At 38.0% G+C, this 17,500-nt stretch overlaps 1 protein-coding gene across 1 annotated transcript in view; it reads left to right on the forward strand.

Annotated features, from left to right (window-relative positions):
• The window catches only part of LOC113531412 (disks large homolog 4), a 92,167-nt gene that overhangs the window by 9,637 nt on the left and 65,030 nt on the right, over window positions 1-17,500 (forward strand). The window lies entirely within an intron of this gene.

The following is a 17,500-nucleotide window of genomic DNA, read 5'->3' on the forward strand; positions in this document are numbered from 1 at the left end:
AATACTGAAGTGTGCGGAATACTGAAATGTGCGGAATACTGAAATGTGCGGAATACTGAAGTGTGTGGAATACTGAAGTGTAGTAAATACTGAAGTGTGTGGAATACTGAAGTGTGAGGAATACTGAAGTGTGTGGAATATTGAAGTGTGAGGAATACTGAAGTGTGTGGAATATTGAAGTGTGCGGAATACTGAAGTGTGCGGAATACTGAAGTGTGCGGAATACTGAAGTGTAGTAAATACTGAAGTGTGAGGAATACTGAAGTGTGAGGAATACTTTAGTGTAGTAAATACTGAAGTGTGCGGAATACTGAAGTGTGCGGAATACTGAAGTGTAGTAAATACTGAAGTGTGTGGAATACTGAAGTGTGAGGAATACTGAAGTGTGTGGAATACTGAAGTGTGCGGAATACTGAAGTGTGTGGAATACTGAAGTGTGAGGAATACTGAAGTGTGCGGAATACTGAAGTGTGTGGAATACTGAAGTGTGAGGAATACTGAAGTGTGTGGAATATTGAAGTGTGAGGAATACTGAAGTGTGCGGAATATTGAAGTGTGCGGAATACTGAAGTGTGCGGAATACTGAAGTGTGCGGAATACTGAAGTGTAGTAAATACTGAAGTGTGAGGAATACTGAAGTGTGTGGAATACTGAAGTGTGAGGAATACTTTAGTGTAGTAAATACTGAAGTGTGCGGAATACTGAAGTGTGCGGAATACTGAAGTGTAGTAAATACTGAAGTGTGTGGAATACTGAAGTGTGAGGAATACTGAAGTGTGAGGAATACTGAAGTGTGCGGAATACTGAAGTGTGCGGAATACTGAAGTGTAGTAAATACTGAATTGTGAGGAATACTGAAGTGTGCGGAATAATTGAGTGTGCGGAATACTGAAATGTGTGGAATACTGAAGTGTGCGGAATACTGAAATGTGCGGAATACTGAAGTGTAGTAAATACTGAAGTGTGCGGAATACTGAAGTGTAGTAAATACTGAAGTGTGCGGAATACTGAAGTGTGCGGAATACTGAAGTGTGAGGAATACTGAAGTGTGCGGAATACTGAAGTGTGCGGAATACTGAAGTGTAGTAAATACTGAAGTGTGAGGAATACTGAAGTGTGAGGAATACTGAAGTGTGTGGAATACTGAAGTGTGAGGAATACTGAAGTGTAGTAAATACTGAAGTGTGCGGAATACTGAAGTGTGCGGAATACTGAAGTGTAGTAAATACTGAAGTGTGTGGAATACTGAAGTGTGAGGAATACTATACACAAATATAGAATTTGATACTCTGTGTCTGAATTGGTGGTTCATCTGCATTTAAAACTGATATACATCAGAAAATATACTGAAATGTTTATGAAGTGTGTGGAATACTGAAGTGTGCGGAATACTGAAATGTGCGGAATACTGAAGTGTGAGGGAATACTGAAGTGTGCGGAATACTGAAGTGTAGTAAATACTGAAGTGTGAGGAATACTGAAGTGTGCAGAACACTGAAGTGTGCGGAATAATTGAGTGTGCGGAATACTGAAGTGTGCGGAATAATTGAGTGTGCGGAATACTGAAATGTGTGGAATACTGAAGTGTGCGGAATACTGAAATGTGCGGAATACTGAAGTGTGCGGAATACTGAAATGTGTGGAATACTGAAGTGTGAGGAATACTGAAGTGTAGTAAATACTGAAGTGTGCGGAATACTGAAGTGTGCGGAATACTGAAGTGTAGTAAATACTGAAGTGTGTGGAATACTGAAGTGTGAGGAATACTGAAGTGTGCGGAATACTGAAGTGTGCGGAATACTGAAGTGTAGTAAATACTGAAGTGTGAGGAATACTGAAGTGTGAGGAATACTGAAGTGTAGTAAATACTGAAGTGTGAGGAATACTGAAGTGTGTGGAATACTGAAGTGTGAGGAATACTGAAGTGTGCGGAATACTGAAGTGTGTGGAATACTGAAGTGTAGTAAATACTGAAGTGTATAGAATACTGAAGTGTGAGGAATACTGAAGTGTGCGGAATACTGAAATGTGCGGAATACTGAAGTGTGAGGAATACTGAAGTGTGAGGAATAATGAAGTGTGAGGAATAATGAAGTGTGTGGAATACTGAAGTGTGTGGAATACTGAAGTGTGAGGGAATACTGAGATGTAGGGAATACTGAAGTGTGTGGAATACTGAAGTGTGAGGAATACTGAAGTGTGAGGAATACTGAAGTGTGAGGAATACTGAAGCGTGCGGAATACTGAAGTGTGCGGAATACTGAAGTGTGTGGAATACTGAGATGTAGGGAATACTGAAGTGTGCGGAATACTGAAGTGTGCGGAACACTGAAGTGTGCGGAATACTGAAGTGTGCGGAATACCTAAGTGTGTGGAATATTGAAATGTAGGGAATACTGAAGTGTGTGGAATACTGAAGTGTGAGTATGAAGAATACTGAAGTGTGTGGAATACTGAAGTGCGAGGAATATTGAAATGTAGGGAATACTGAAGTGTGTGGAATATTGAAATGTAGGGAATACTGAAGTGTGCGGAATACTGAAGTGTGCGGAATAATGAAGTGTGCGGAATACTGAAGCATGCGGAATACTGAATTGTGAGGAATACTGAAGTGTGTGGAATACTGAAGTGTGAGGAATACTGAAGTGTAGTAAATACTGAAGTGTGCGGAAAACTGAAATGTGTGGAATACTGAAGTGTGTGGAATATTGAAATGTAGGGAATACTGAAGTGTGCGGAATACTGAAGCGTGCGGAATACTGAAGCGTGAGGAATACTGAAGTGTGTGGAATACTGAAGTGTGTGGAATACAGAAGTGTGTGGAATACTGAAGTGTGCGAAATACTGAAGTGTGTGAAATACTGAAGCTTGTGGAATACTGAAGCGTGCGGAATACGGAAGCGTGCGGAATACTGAATTGTGAGGAATACTGAATTGTATGGAATACTGAATTGTGTGGAATACAGAAGTGTGCGGAATACTGAAGTGTGCGGAATACTGAAATGTGTGGAATACTGAAATGTGTGGAATACTGAAGTGTACTGAATACTGAAGTGTGTGGAATACTGAAGCGTGCGGAATACTGAAGTGTATGGAATACTGAAGTGTATGGAATACTGAAGTGTGAGTATGAAGAATACTGAAGTGTGCAAAATACTGAAGTGTGTGGAATACTGAAGTGTGAGGAATACTGAAGTGTAGTAAATACTGAAGTGTGCGGAAAACTGAAATGTGTGGAATACTGAAGTGTGTGGAATATTGAAATGTAGGGAATACTGAAGTGTGCGGAATACTGAAGCGTGCGGAATACTGAAGTGTGAGGAATACTGAAGTGTGTGGAATACTGAAGTGTGTGGAATACAGAAGTGTGTGGAATACTGAAGTGTGCGAAATACTGAAGTGTGTGAAATACTGAAGCTTGTGGAATACTGAAGCGTGCGGAATACGGAAGCGTGCGGAATACTGAATTGTGAGGAATACTGAAGTGTATGGAATACTGAATTGTGTGGAATACAGAAGTGTGCGGAATACTGAAGTGTGCGGAATACTGAAATGTGTGGAATACTGAAATGTGTGGAATACTGAAGTGTACTGAATACTGAAGTGTGCGGAATACTGAAGTGTATGGAATACTGAAGTGTATGGAATACTGAAGTGTGCGGAATACTGAAGTGTATAGAATACTGAAGTGTACTGAATACTGAAGTGTATAGAATACTGAAGTGTATAGAATACTGAAGTGTACTGAATACTGAAGTGTATAGAATACTGAAGTGTATAGAATACTGAAGTGTATAGAATACTGAAGTGTATGGAATACTGAAGTGTATAGAATACTGAAGTGTATAGAATACTGAAGTGTATAGAATACTGAAGTGTACTGAATACTGAAGTGTATAGAATACTGAAGTGTATGGAATACTGAAGTGTATAGAATACTGAAGTGTATAGAATACTGAAGTGTATAGAATACTGAAGTGTACTGAATACTGAAGTGTATAGAATACTGAAGTGTATAGAATACTGAAGTGTACTGAATACTGAAGTGTATAGAATACTGAAGTGTATGGAATACTGAAGTGTGCGGAATACTGAAGTGTATAGAATACTGAAGTGTACTGAATACTGAAGTGTATAGAATACTGAAGTGTATAGAATACTGAAGTGTACTGAATACTGAAGTGTGCGGAATACTGAAGTGTATGGAATACTGAAGTGTATGGAATACTGAAGTGTATAGAATACTGAAGTGTGCGGAATACTGAAGTGTATAGAATACTGAAGTGTATGGAATACTGAAGTGTATAGAATACTGAAGTGTATAGAATACTGAAGTGTATAGAATACTGAAGTGTGCGGAATACTGAAGTGTACTGAATACTGAAGTGTGCGGAATACTGAAGTGTGCGGAATACTGAAGTGTACTGAATTCTGAAGTGTACTGAATACTGAAGTGTATGGAATACTGAAGTGTATGGAATACTGAAGTGTACTGAATACTGAAGTGTATAGAATACTGAAGTGTGCGGAATACTGAAGTGTATGGAATACTGAAGTGTATGGAATACTGAAGTGTACTGAATACTGAAGTGTTTGGAATACTGAAGTGTGGGGAATACTGAAGTGTATAGAATACTGAAGTGTTTGGAATACTGAAGTGTGCGGAATACTGAAGTGTATAGAATACTGAAGTGTATGGAATACTGAAGTGTACTGAATACTGAAGTGTATAGAATACTGAAGTGTGCGGAATACTGAAGTGTATGGAATACTGAAGTGTACTGAATACTGAAGTGTATAGAATACTGAAGTGTTTGGAATACTGAAGTGTATAGAATACTGAAGTGTATAGAATACTGAAGTGTTTGGAATACTGAAGTGTACTGAATACTGAAGTGTATAGAATACTGAAGTGTTTGGAATACTGAAGTGTATGGAATACTGAAGTGTATAGAATACTGAAGTGTATGGAATACTGAAGTGTTTGGAATACTGAAGTGTGCGGAATACTGAAGTGAACTGAATACAGAGATGTGTGGAAAACTGTGGAATGAGTGTGTGGAACACTGACATTTACTGAATACTGAAGTGTGAGGAATAATCCACTAGTCTAGTGCTTTCCTGTATCTTTGCATATGACAATGAGTGTGTGTTTGTACAGAGTCTCTCTCTCTCTCTCTCTCTCTCTCTCTCTCTCTCTGTCATTTTCTTTCCACCATTAAAATCAATCCAATAATCCGATCCTCCCTCGTGTTTCCTGACCTTCACTTTCATCCTCCTCTCTTTTATCATTTTATCTTTCTCTCCATTCATGCTTTATTTTCTAACCCAATTTACTCTCTGTCTCTTTCTCTCTCTCTCACTCACTCTTTCTCTGTCTGTCTCTGTTTCTCTCGCTCTCTTGCTCCCTTCATTACAGATGAATAATACATGCTCGGGGATGTTAGCTTAGTGAATGTCAGCAGATGTGCGCTGCTTTCTCACACACCACCAGACAGCTAGCATGTTAGCATGCGCTGTAACATTAGCACACTGTCACACTCCATGCTGCTTCAGCACATCAGCAGTTCATTATTCATTAGCATAAAAATCATGCTAGAGTTAGCATCACATCATCGACTAAGCTAGCATGATTGTTAGCAATATTTGGGTGGTAAATCTAGCTTGCTATACTAGCATGAGCAAACTGGCATCGTTCAAGCTAATAATTCAGGGTTTGACATTTTTTTTCTGGTTCATTAGTTGATTAGTTGATTCCGCTAAGTTAGTGTGCTGTTAATGTGTTAGTGTTAGCATTAACGTTAGCATCCTGTTAGCTCTTAGTGTGCTATGAGTAGAACTAAATCTGTAGCTCGGCTAGTCTGGCTGTTAGCTTTATCATTAGCGTGTTGTTAGCGCTGTGTGTGTGTCGTATTCGGTCTTAGTGATAACGTTTTCCATTTTAACTCGAGTTAGCTAATGAGTTGAATTTGGTCAGATGTGCTAGCCGCTTAATAGCGTACTGCTTTCCACTTGGGCTTGGATGATCATACATTAGCTAAACAGCGCTCTTAGCATGCTAGTTAAGTATGCTTCGAGCATTTGTGTTACAGAAAGCTAGGCTAGTTTGAATGTTAGCGCCATTCTTAGGATGCTGTGACTGAGGTGTGTGTTAATGTAACGTTAGCGTGCTAAAGTTAGTGTAGCGCAGTGGCATGTTGAGTGCAGTGGAGCAAGAATATTGCTAACATAGCAGAGCAGAGGAGGTAATTAGCTGCCGCGGGGGTGTGTGTGTGTGTGTGTGTGTGTGTGTGTGTGTGAGAGAGAGAGAGAGAGAGAGAGTGTGTGTGTGTGTGTGTGTGTGTGTGTGTGTGTGTGTGTGTGTGTGGAGAGAGTTCTATTACTTTAAGCCGGGAGAAACTGAACACCTCCCCTGGTGTTCACCAAATCAGTGCAATCTGGCTCTTACTGCAGAGTGTGTGTGTGTGTGTGTGTGTGTGTGTGAGTGTGTGTGTGTGTGTAAGGGGTCATATTTTGGTATTTGATCTCCAGTCAAGGACACACCACTGCCTTCTTTCTGTCTGTCTGTCTGTTTGTCCTTTTTTAAGTCTTCTTCATTTTCCTGTTTATTCTTCTCATTCTTTTTCCTTTCTATTATTATTATTATTAATAATAATAATTTTCCTTTTTCTTCTTATTTCATTCCTTTTTTCTTATTATTTGTTTTACTTTTCTTCTTCTTGTTGTTTTTTTTACTTTGTCTTCATCCTCTTCTTCCTCTTTGTCATCATTTTACTTTTTTCCTTCTTTTCTCTTCTTCTTCTTCTTAATTTTCCTTTCTCTTCTTTTTGTCCATTTCTTTTTTCTTGTTTCTCTTTTTCTTCTTCCTCTTCTTCCTTTCCTTTCATCATTTTCTGCATGTTCATTTTCTTCATTTCCCTTCTTCCTCCTCTTCTTCTTTTTCTTCTTCTATTTCTTCATTTTTATTTTTCATCTTTTCTCTTCTTCTTCTTCTTCTTCTTCTTAATCTTCTTCATTTCTCTTTTCTTATTTTCTCTTCTTTTTCTTCTTCTTCATTTCCCTTCTTCTTCTTTTTTTCATTTCTCTTCATCATTTTCTGCTTCTTTATTTTCTTCCTTTTTCTTCTTTTACTTCTTCTTTTTCTTTTCTTCCTTCTTTTTTATTTTTCGTCTTTTCTCTTCTTAATCTTTGTCTTCTTTTCTCTTCATAATTTTCTTCTTTTCCTTCCTTTTTATTCTTTTTCTTTTCTATTCTTTTTCTTCTTTATTTCTCTTTTTCTTCTTCTTTTCTCTTCTTTTTAATTTTCATTCTTCTTTTCCTTCTTTTTTATTCTTCTTCTTTTGTCTTCTTCTTAATCTTCTTCATTTCTTGTCTCTTCTTTTCTCTTCTTCTTCTTCTCCCCTTCCTTCTGTTTTATTTTTCATCATTTTCTTCTTCTTCTTCTTCTTTTTTCTTCTTCTTTTCTCTTCTTTTTAATTTTTTTCTTCTTATTCTTCTCCCCTTCCTTCTGTTTTATTTTTCATCTTTTCTCTTCTTCTTCTTAATCTTTGTCTTCTCTTCATTTTTATTTTCTTCTTCTTTTCCTTCTTTTTTATTCTTCTTCTTTTGTCTTTTTCTTAATCTTCTTCATTTCTCTTCTCTTCTTCTCCTCCTTCTCGTGTTCTGTCCTGAGTTCAGTCAGTCAGAGTTTCAGTGAGATCTGCTCTGTGGATCCTGTTTTTCTTTTCTTTTTGTAATAAACTTTATAAAGCACTTGTGTAATTGAAGTGTGCTGTAGTCGTGATGACGCTGAGGAGGTTTTCACTGATTCTTCTCTTCACCTCCTCACTCGTGTTAATGATGATGTCAGTCTCGGTGTAACGTCCTTCAAACGTCCTTCAATACCAGAATCTGATCCTGCAGCTGAGATATAACCAGCTCTCGCCACATCACACACACACACACACACACACACACACACACACACACACACACACACAGAGCAGCTAATTGCCCCTTCTGCTCTGCTATGCTAGCAATATTCTTGCTCCATTGTACTACACAAACATTAGCACGCTAACATTCTGCTACATTAACACATGTCTTAGTAACAGCTTTAGCATGCTAAGAGCAGCTTTAGCATGCTAAGAGCATTCACATTAGCTTAGCGTAGCACATTCATTTTGTTAGCTAACGTGGCAGTGGACACTCGAGTGAAAACAAAAAAAAAGCTTAACACTAAACACAGTAACGTCCTGTAACACGAACACACACCTTGCTAGCAGAGTTAGCGTGCTAAGAGCTGCGTTAAACTTTATGCTAGTTAGCTAATGTTAATGTGATAACCCAAGCCCAGGTAGCAGTAACTCATTACTTTTTTCACACTCTATAACACACACACACACACACACACACAGAATTTCTCTCTCTGTATCAATTCAATTTCAGTTCAGTGTGTGTGCTTTATTGGCATGACAAAGTAGTTTTGTTTTTCCAAAGCAACATATGACAGAGCAAGACAATAGGAACTGAACTCTCTCCCTCTCTATCTGTCTTTCTCTCTCTATCTCTCTTTCTCTCTATCTCTCTTCCTGTCTCTGTTTCTCTCTGTCTGTCTTTTTCTATCTGTCTTTCTCTCTCTATCTATCTCTCTCTCTCTCGGTCTGTCTTTCTCTATCTGTCTTTCTCTCTCTTTATTTGTCTTTCTCTCTCTTTATCTGTCTTTCTCTCTATCTGTGTCTCTCTGTATCTGTCTTTCTCTAGCTGTCTTTCTTTATCTGTCTCTCTCTATCTGTGTCTCTCTGTATCTGTCTTTCTCTAGCTGTCTTTCTCTCTCTCTCTATCTGTCTTTCTTTCTATCTGTCTTTCTCTGCATCTGTCTCTCTATCTGTCTGTCTTTCTCTAGCTGTCTTTCTCTCTCTCTCTATCTGTCTTTCTCTCTATCTGTCTTTCTCTCTCTCTGTCTCTCTCTTTATCTGTATCTGTCCCTCTCAGTCTCTCTCTCTATCTGTCTCTCTCTCTGTCTCACTCCTTCTATCTGTCTGTCTCTCTCTGTCTCTCTCTCTCTCGCTCATTATTCCTCTCCTACACGCATACATCAACCTTCAGCCTTTTGTTGCATAGAACCCACACACACACACACACACACACACACACACACACTGCAGAGGTGCACCCACCATATTTATACACCGCACATGCACACTTTCCGGGCATGGCATTCCTTTCTCTCTTTATCTCTTGCACACACACACACACACACACACACAAATCTACAGACCACGGTAAGACATGAGTTGCATCATACAGACACACACACACACACACACACACACACACACTGCAGTAATGTTGATTTCGATGCAGAGGTATTGCACAAACTATGATTAGATTTCACACACACACACACACACATACACACACACTCAGGACAGCATGCTAAGCACTAGCGCTCTTGCTAACATTACTAGAGAGCTGCAGTGTGTTAAGTTGGTGTGTTTCGGGCGTTTGACGTTCTGAGTGGATGAGATAAAAAGAGTTTAAAGGAAATGAAAATGTCAAACGTTGCTCACGCTGCTGTAATAATTAATGTAGAGCCTCTAAATTACAGTGGGAGTTAAACAGGAAGTCATGATCACATGAATGGCCTTAGGACACACACACACACACACACACACACAGTCTCTCCCTTTCACTTTGCTTCTCCAGATGTTCCTTGAATACTCAAATATGGTCTCTCTCTCTCTCTCAGTGATGAAAGGATGGAGATGAAGATGAAGAGAGAAAGAGAGAGAGAGATGGAGAGAAAGACACACACACACATATATATATAAAAATAGAAATATATAAATAGACAGAGAGAGACAGACAGAGAGAAATAGAAAGAGAAACAGAGAGAGAGAGAGAAATAGAGAGAGACAGAGTGAGATAGAAAGACAGAGAGAAATAGAGAGAGAGAAAGAAAGAAATGGAGAGAGACAGAGTGAGATAGAAAGACAGACAGACAGAGAGAGAGAGAGAAATAGAGAGAGACAGAGCGAGATAGAAAGACAGAGAGAGAAATAGAGACAGAGTGAGATAGAAAGATAGACAGAGAGAGACAGACAGAGAGAGAAAGAGAGACAGAGAGAAATAGAAAGAGAAACAGAGAGAGAGAGAGAGAAAGAGAGAAAGAAATGGAGAGAGACAGAGTGAGATAGAAAGACAGACAGACAGAGAGAGAGAGAGAGAGAGAGAAATATATATATATATATATATATATATATATAGAGAGAGAGAGAGAGAGAGAGAGAGAGAGGTGTGACACAAACGTTCATGTTTGAATGAATTCTGGCTCTTTCCAGTGAGTCAGAACTCTTGAATCAACTCAACAATAAGAGTCGACTCATTTGGCTCCCAAACGACTCACGGCCATTTTGTTGTGAATGAGAAACAGTTTGTGATACGATTTTTACCAATAGTTTGTGACGTAGGAGTCGTTTCAGTGTTGTGTCTAATCAGAACCATGGTCAAGTAAAAAAAGTATTTGAGTTACGAATTCACAAATTTAAACCTCATGTTACTGGAGATGAATCAGTTCATGTTAATGAACAGCTCAGATGTTAAAGAGATGATCAGGGAAGCATACTAAGTAAATTCCGCTGCCATAGCAACGGTACTGCCTACATTTACACAACAAATAACAAGACGAAGAAGAAGAAGAAGAAGAAGAAAATGGCTCGTAGATGCAAGTCAGATCTCAAGGTTCGATTCAAAGAGTCAGTTCAAAGAGTCGACTCATGAACGACACATCACTAGCGTTTACAGTCGTGTCCTCGGCGTCCTTCTGTGCCGTGTACACATGTTGTTTTAAATTCTACATGACGAGCGTTACGTCATGTGTTAGTATGAACAGAGAGGAGGACAGGAGGTGTGTGTGTATGTGTGTGTGTGTGTGTGTATGTGTGTGTGTTGCGAGTCAGCGAGGTATTTATAGCTGTTTATTAATGCATGATGCAGAATTACACACTTTATTAATCCACACTCAGTGCACTGTGATTGATCTGTATACGATTAAAGTGACGATGTGCTGCAGAGCGTTTATAAAGATCAGTAAGGGTTCAGTCTCACACTGCGAGGCTAATGCAGCTAACAGTTAATGTTTAGCATGGTGCAGTAAATGTGTGTGTGTGTGTGTGTGTGTGTGTGTGTGCGTGTGTGTGAATTGTTGATGTGTTTTCTCACTCGGTGTGACACGCTGTTGTCTATAAACACGAACAAAACGAAGTAAAAAAGATAGAAAATCAGACACAGAGTAAAATCTTTCTTCTTCAGCACAGAGCCTGGTGTCAGACTCAGGCAGGGGGCGTGGCTTAAAGTCTGAAGGCGGAGTTTGGACATTAGAAGTAATTCATGATGATGAAATAATTTCAATTTGATTTTTTTTTAAAATCACAGTCTTATTCTGCAATTTCGTGAAATAATTTTATGTATAAAATGGCGACACTGAGACAGCACACAGTGCTAATAATCAAATAACTAATAATGAGATAAAGAATGAAATAATGAAAAAATAATAATAATTAAAAGAAGATATAAAGCTATTATATGTGTCATGGTAGCGACAATGAGCACAAAACTACACAATTCAATTCTATTCAGTTTTATTTGTATAGCGCTTTTAACAATGGACATCGTCACAAAGCAGCTTTACAGAAATCTACAAATTCAGGATATAAATTTTAAATGTATGAATTTATCTCTAATGAATGAGTCAGTGGTGACGGTGGTGAGGACAACCTCCCTGAGAACTACATTACCCATCAGCCCTGGCACATCACATGTCACTAATCACTCACACCTGTTTCCTGTTTCACCTTCATTAGCACCTGTATTTAAGTCTCAGTTTTTCAGCTTCTCCTGGACAGACTTTCTGGTGTAATGGTTGTCTGTTGTCTGTTTATCGCCTAGTGTCTGTGGGGTATTTGCCTCGTTTATGGTTCTTGTTTTTACAGTTTTAATAGTTTTTTTTTTTAAACGTCACATTATAAATAATCAGCACTTGCATCTGCCTCCTCTACAAATCCCTGACAATATGGAATAAAAATAAAACCGTCCAGGTCCAGAAATATTACTGATATAGAGAATATAATAATAAGAAGAAAAAGATATTATTATGATGATGATGATGATGATGATTATTATTTAAGTATTAGTTAATATCTCTAAATCACTGAATAATTTTTGGATGAAATATTTTTGCTAATGAGTAATAGAGTATAAATCTGTGTATTGATTAGTTCTGGTGTAATTGTTGTCTGTCGTTTGTTGTCGTGTGTCTCAGTGTCGCTTAAAGTCTGTAGGGTTTTTGCCTCGTATCCACAGTTGATATTTATGGTTCTTGTTTTCACAGTTTTAATTGTTTTTTTATATATATGTCACTTGCATCCGCCTCCTTTACAAATCCCTGACAATATGGAATAAAAATTGTCCATGTCCAGAAATATTACTGACTTAGAGAATATAATAATTAGAAGAAAAGGATATCATATATATATATATATATATATATAATTATGATGATGATGATGATGATTATTATTATTTAAATATTAGTTAACAGTTAATATCCTTAAATCACTGAATAATTTTTGGATAAATATTTTTTTGCTAATGAGTAACAGAGTGTAAATCTGTGTATTGTTCATGGTGACGTTTTGGAGCGAGAGTTTGCGCTCAGTGGGAATTTAAGCCACTGAGTAAAACACTGAGTAAGATCTCTGTTTGTGTAAACACTAACTCTTTATGTGTATTTATTTCCCGTCTCCTGCTGCTGTTAACTTTTACTTTAGTGTTTTTTTAAAGTGATTTGTCGATGTGTGTAAGACGTGAGTCGCAGCAGCTTCAGCTCGAGTGTGAACAGAGAGGTGCAGGAGGAAGCCTTCCGTCCACAAACCCCATCATTAACATCATTACAGACACTATTAAAGAACTGAGCAGTTTCTTCTCTCTCTCTCTCTCTCTCTCTCTCTCTGTCTCTCTGTCTGCCATCACTGTTCTCTACTGTAATAAACTCACTGCCTCCTGGTGGCTGCATGAGGAATTGCAGGAGGAAATTCCTAAAGATCCCACTGTGACCATGAGGTGATGGAGTTCAAATCCCAGAAGAGAGAGAAAGACTTGTTCTGGATTTGACTTAGCCTTAGTTAAGATGAGTGAAAAAGTTTGTACTCCCCTTCTTAGTTTGATATACAGCATTTTACTGTTTATCTGCGAAACATCATTCCGTGTTCGTTTATTGTTTTGTTGTTTTTTATATCTAAACATTACAGCAACTGATTTTTCCATCAGTGATTCTCTTTATTTTCCATTTATTAGCAAGCTCAATAGTTTGTCCTCCATCTTCTTAATGCTCTATTTATTCGTTTATTTATTTCAGTTTGCGCCTCATTAAAACTTCCACATGTTCACTTTAAGTGTCTTGTTTAGGGCAGGAAAAGTTTCCACTTCTTGAGCGGTTTGAGTTTAGAGTCAGTAAGAAGCAGGAAAACTCTCTCACACGCCTTAAACCAGAAAATATCAACCGTTTATAGAGTTGGAGAAAGAAATAAAATAAAGATTTCAGTGTTTAAGGAGAGCGTTTAGCAACAGTAACATCCAGAGACATTATAATACTCTTTAATTCTTTATTTCCTTTTCGGTGTTTAATTTAAAAATTTTATTCTTTCAATGTATTTTTTTTACCTGTCTTTTTCCTCTCTTATCTTTTGCTTTCTTAACTGCACATAAATTTGTAAAAATTAAAAAAAAAGTAATTTTTTTTAAAAAAGCTGAAAAAACCCAGAGACATCCAGCATACAGACACGAGTAAGAAAAATATTTAATAAAAATCTGCTAGAAATTTACAAAAACACACAGCAAAGTACCACTTTAACAAATATATAATATAAACAAAAAGTGGAATAAAGGTTCATATTTATATCAGAGTCAGAAAAATATCTTTCAGGTTATTTTTAATTGTGCGTATTAATATTTTGACATTTATAATATTCTGAATTTTTTGTTGCACGCTCGGAAAATTTTTTAACATTTAAACGTTTTTTCTAACAGAAAGTAAAACCTTTCAGGAATCCAAGAGCCCAGATTTCTCCGAGGAACTCTTAAAGAACCCCTTTCTTCTAGAGTACTTGTGATGAACAAGTTTAAAAAATTTTTTTTTAAATTACAAAGTAAGGGGGCACAAATTTTTGCACTCAAATGTAAGTTGCATTTGGTTGAACAAAGAACTGCATAGTGAAAAGATGTCTTAAAAATATTAATATTAAAAACTGAAATACATCTTACATTATGCATCTACTAATTACAGTGTGTGTGTGTGAGTGTGTGTGAGTGTGTGTGTGTGTGTGTGAGTGTGTGTGAGTGTGTTGGACTAGAAAAGCATTTTTAATATATATTTCTATACATAGCGAGCGACTGGACTGTAAAACGCTGCGGTCTGTAATCAACACGTCACTTCTGTAATTACCTGTTTTTCCTGAGTATTAGTAAGATATGTAGGCAGTTTGTGTGTGTGTGTGAGCGTGTGTGTGTGTGTGTGTGTGAGCGTGTGTGTGTGTGTGTGTGTGTGTGTGTGTGTGTGTGTGTGTGTGTTGGTGGATTTAGCACTGCAGCACTGAATCATACTCAGTTTAATGTATGGATTCAGTGAATCCGTGTGTTTAGAAATACAACAAAGCTTTCATAAGTCAGGGATTAAACACTGTGTGTGTTGTGCTGTTTTAGGAAAATAATCAACAAGGCTGTGGTGTGATGAAGCGGAGTTACTGTTACCACCCTGATGTGGATTCTTTCCCTGTAAAAGCACATCCTGAAGTGTTTTATTCCTTTTACACTACAGCAATTTACCAACAACTACGACCTCTTATTTATTAAAGAATGACGTGTCTTACTTTTTTATCCATTTATAGTTACATTTAATGTTGGTGAAATGAGTTAGTTCCTGTTCTCGATAAGTTAATAAGACAAAAAAAAAAAAAGTAGCTTGTTGTGTTACCGAGAAACCGCAAAGAGGCGTAAACTCCTCTGTCCTGAAAACTTAAAGTTACAGTTTTACCTCTGACTGTTACAAAGCGCTGACACTGGAGACTCCTTCCATTAATGTTACATAATAAAGAAGTTACAGAAAACATCACCGCATCAACGATTTTTTAATCTGTTTATTATCAGCAGAGCGTCCGCTGTACACGTCCTTGTGAATGAGCTGTTACTATAGAAACGATACCGTATCAGAATGAGAGCATTAATATAAACCTGCGCTACTGTCAGAGCTGCTGCTATAGAGAATTAATCAACGTCTTCTGTAATACTGAGGGATCTTTTCCCGAATCATTCACTGTTCCAGATAAAAATAGACATCAACTCGATGCATTTAGTCACTGAATGCGTATAACAGCTACATCAGTTTTATGTAACTGTCAGACCACACACACACACACACACACACACACACACAAACACACACAGAATGGACCAATCAGAGTTCAGGGTTTCAGTCCACCTCTGCAGAGAGATCCGCCCACAACACAGAACTGTGGGATTTCATGCAGATCAGATCGTATTCAGCGATGATGAAGTGAATGTCAGCAGAGCGTCAGGTTATAGAGTTTAGAGATCATTCGTTTATTTGTTAAAAAAAATTATTTATTTTAATTAGAAATTTAAATACGGGTTAAAAATTAATCAGTTAAAATCATTAAAACCTCTGATTCAACCTGGGGTTCGTTCCTGCTGCGTCCAAATCTGTAGCATGTTCACTACAAAGTGCACTACAGGTTTAACATTACTGTATCTGACACACACACACACACACACACACACACACACACACATACACACACACAGACACACACACACGCATGTACGCACACACACACACACACACACACAATCTCTCTCTCTCTCTCTCTCTTTTAATTCTTTATCTTCCTCTTAAGGCTGATGCAGGTTGCTTAGCAACCTAGCTATCAAGGCCTGATTGTTGCCATGACAACGTGGCAGGGTATCATGGGTAGGAGAGATGTAGAATGGAGGGAGAAAAGAGAAAGAAGAGAAAAAAAAGAGAAGAGATTATAGATAAAGTGAAAGTGTGTTTATGGATTTGTGGATGTTTAAGGACAGGCATGAAAAAGAAAGAAAGAGAAAGAGAGAGATGAAAGAAAGGAGGAAGGACAGATGATGTGTGTTCTGGTCTCTCCTGGCGCTCTTTTGATGATGTTTCCTTCCGTGTGTGTGTGTGTGTGTGTGTGTGTGACGATGTGTTTAATCATGTATTGTTACTGTGTTCAGTGCTGTTTACATTGTTAAGTATGTTTACAGAGCTGGTCTTTAATTATCGCCCCCACTAATGGACACACACACACACTCAGAGCAAATCTAACACATATAGAAAGTAAACAGCAGTAAATCAATTAATGTATTGTTTACATTTCTGACCATGTTTTTGCATACAGCCCTGTTCAGATGGGATTAGTTTTCCACATGGAGGTGTGGAATATAAATATTTCCGGAATATCTCTGGGATTTTATTCCGAATGTGAATCCGAATCCATCACGTCAGTAATTTTTACGGCCTGCCCGTACACAGCGCGTGGAAAGATTCTATTCGCTGTCTATAAACTGAGCAGGAGGAATAAGTGCAGCTGATGTGCAGCGGATCCCGAATCCGCCGCCATGTGGGAAAACTTTGCCTTATATCCTGCGAGGAAAAACGGATTTGTGCTTTTTTTTTTTTACTTCGGAATAAAGTCAATCCAGGAAGCGCTCGCTCTTTTAGATCGTCTCTGAGTTTAAAACGCAGAAGGATAAAATGTAGACGAGGTGTAAGAGGGCGTGTCCGAGGGCGTGTCAGAGAAGCGACGCTTACTGAGATACACACTACAGACGTGAGGGTCATGTGACCTGCTGATGATCAAGCGTGGCCAAGCCCCCTACAACAATCAGTGTGTATCAATCCGACTACAACTAATCACCGTCTTACCTCTTTTTTTTCCTTTTATTCTCTCGTTCTTCTAACCCTAACCTCACATTCTCTCTTTCTCTCTCTTTCAATCTTTAAACTTCTCTTTCTTTGCAAACATTAAGTTAGAGTACTGAAGATATGATAATATTATAAAAATACTTTTCTTTCTTTCTCTGTTTCTGTTTCTCTCTCCCTCTCTTTTTCCACATGCTCATAATCTCTCTATCCATCACTCTTACTCTTAGTCAGTTCCAGAATTATTGGCACCCTTGGGTAAGGTTAAAAAAAAGATAATGCCTGAAAATATGAGACAGAGGGTGCCAATAATTATGGAGCTGACTGGATGTCTCTGTCTCTGTTTCTTTCCATCTCTCTTCTTCTGTCTCTCTTTTCTTGTTGTCTGAAAGACAGATAGATAGAGAGGCAGAAATAGAAAGAGAGAATGAAATGAACATATGGAGAGAGTGAGACAGAATGAGAGACAGAGAAAGAGAGACGGACAGAGTGAGACAGAAAGACAGGGAG

This window comes from Pangasianodon hypophthalmus, chromosome 27 (genome assembly GCF_027358585.1).
Source record: "Pangasianodon hypophthalmus isolate fPanHyp1 chromosome 27, fPanHyp1.pri, whole genome shotgun sequence".
Lineage (NCBI taxonomy): Eukaryota > Metazoa > Chordata > Actinopteri > Siluriformes > Pangasiidae > Pangasianodon > Pangasianodon hypophthalmus.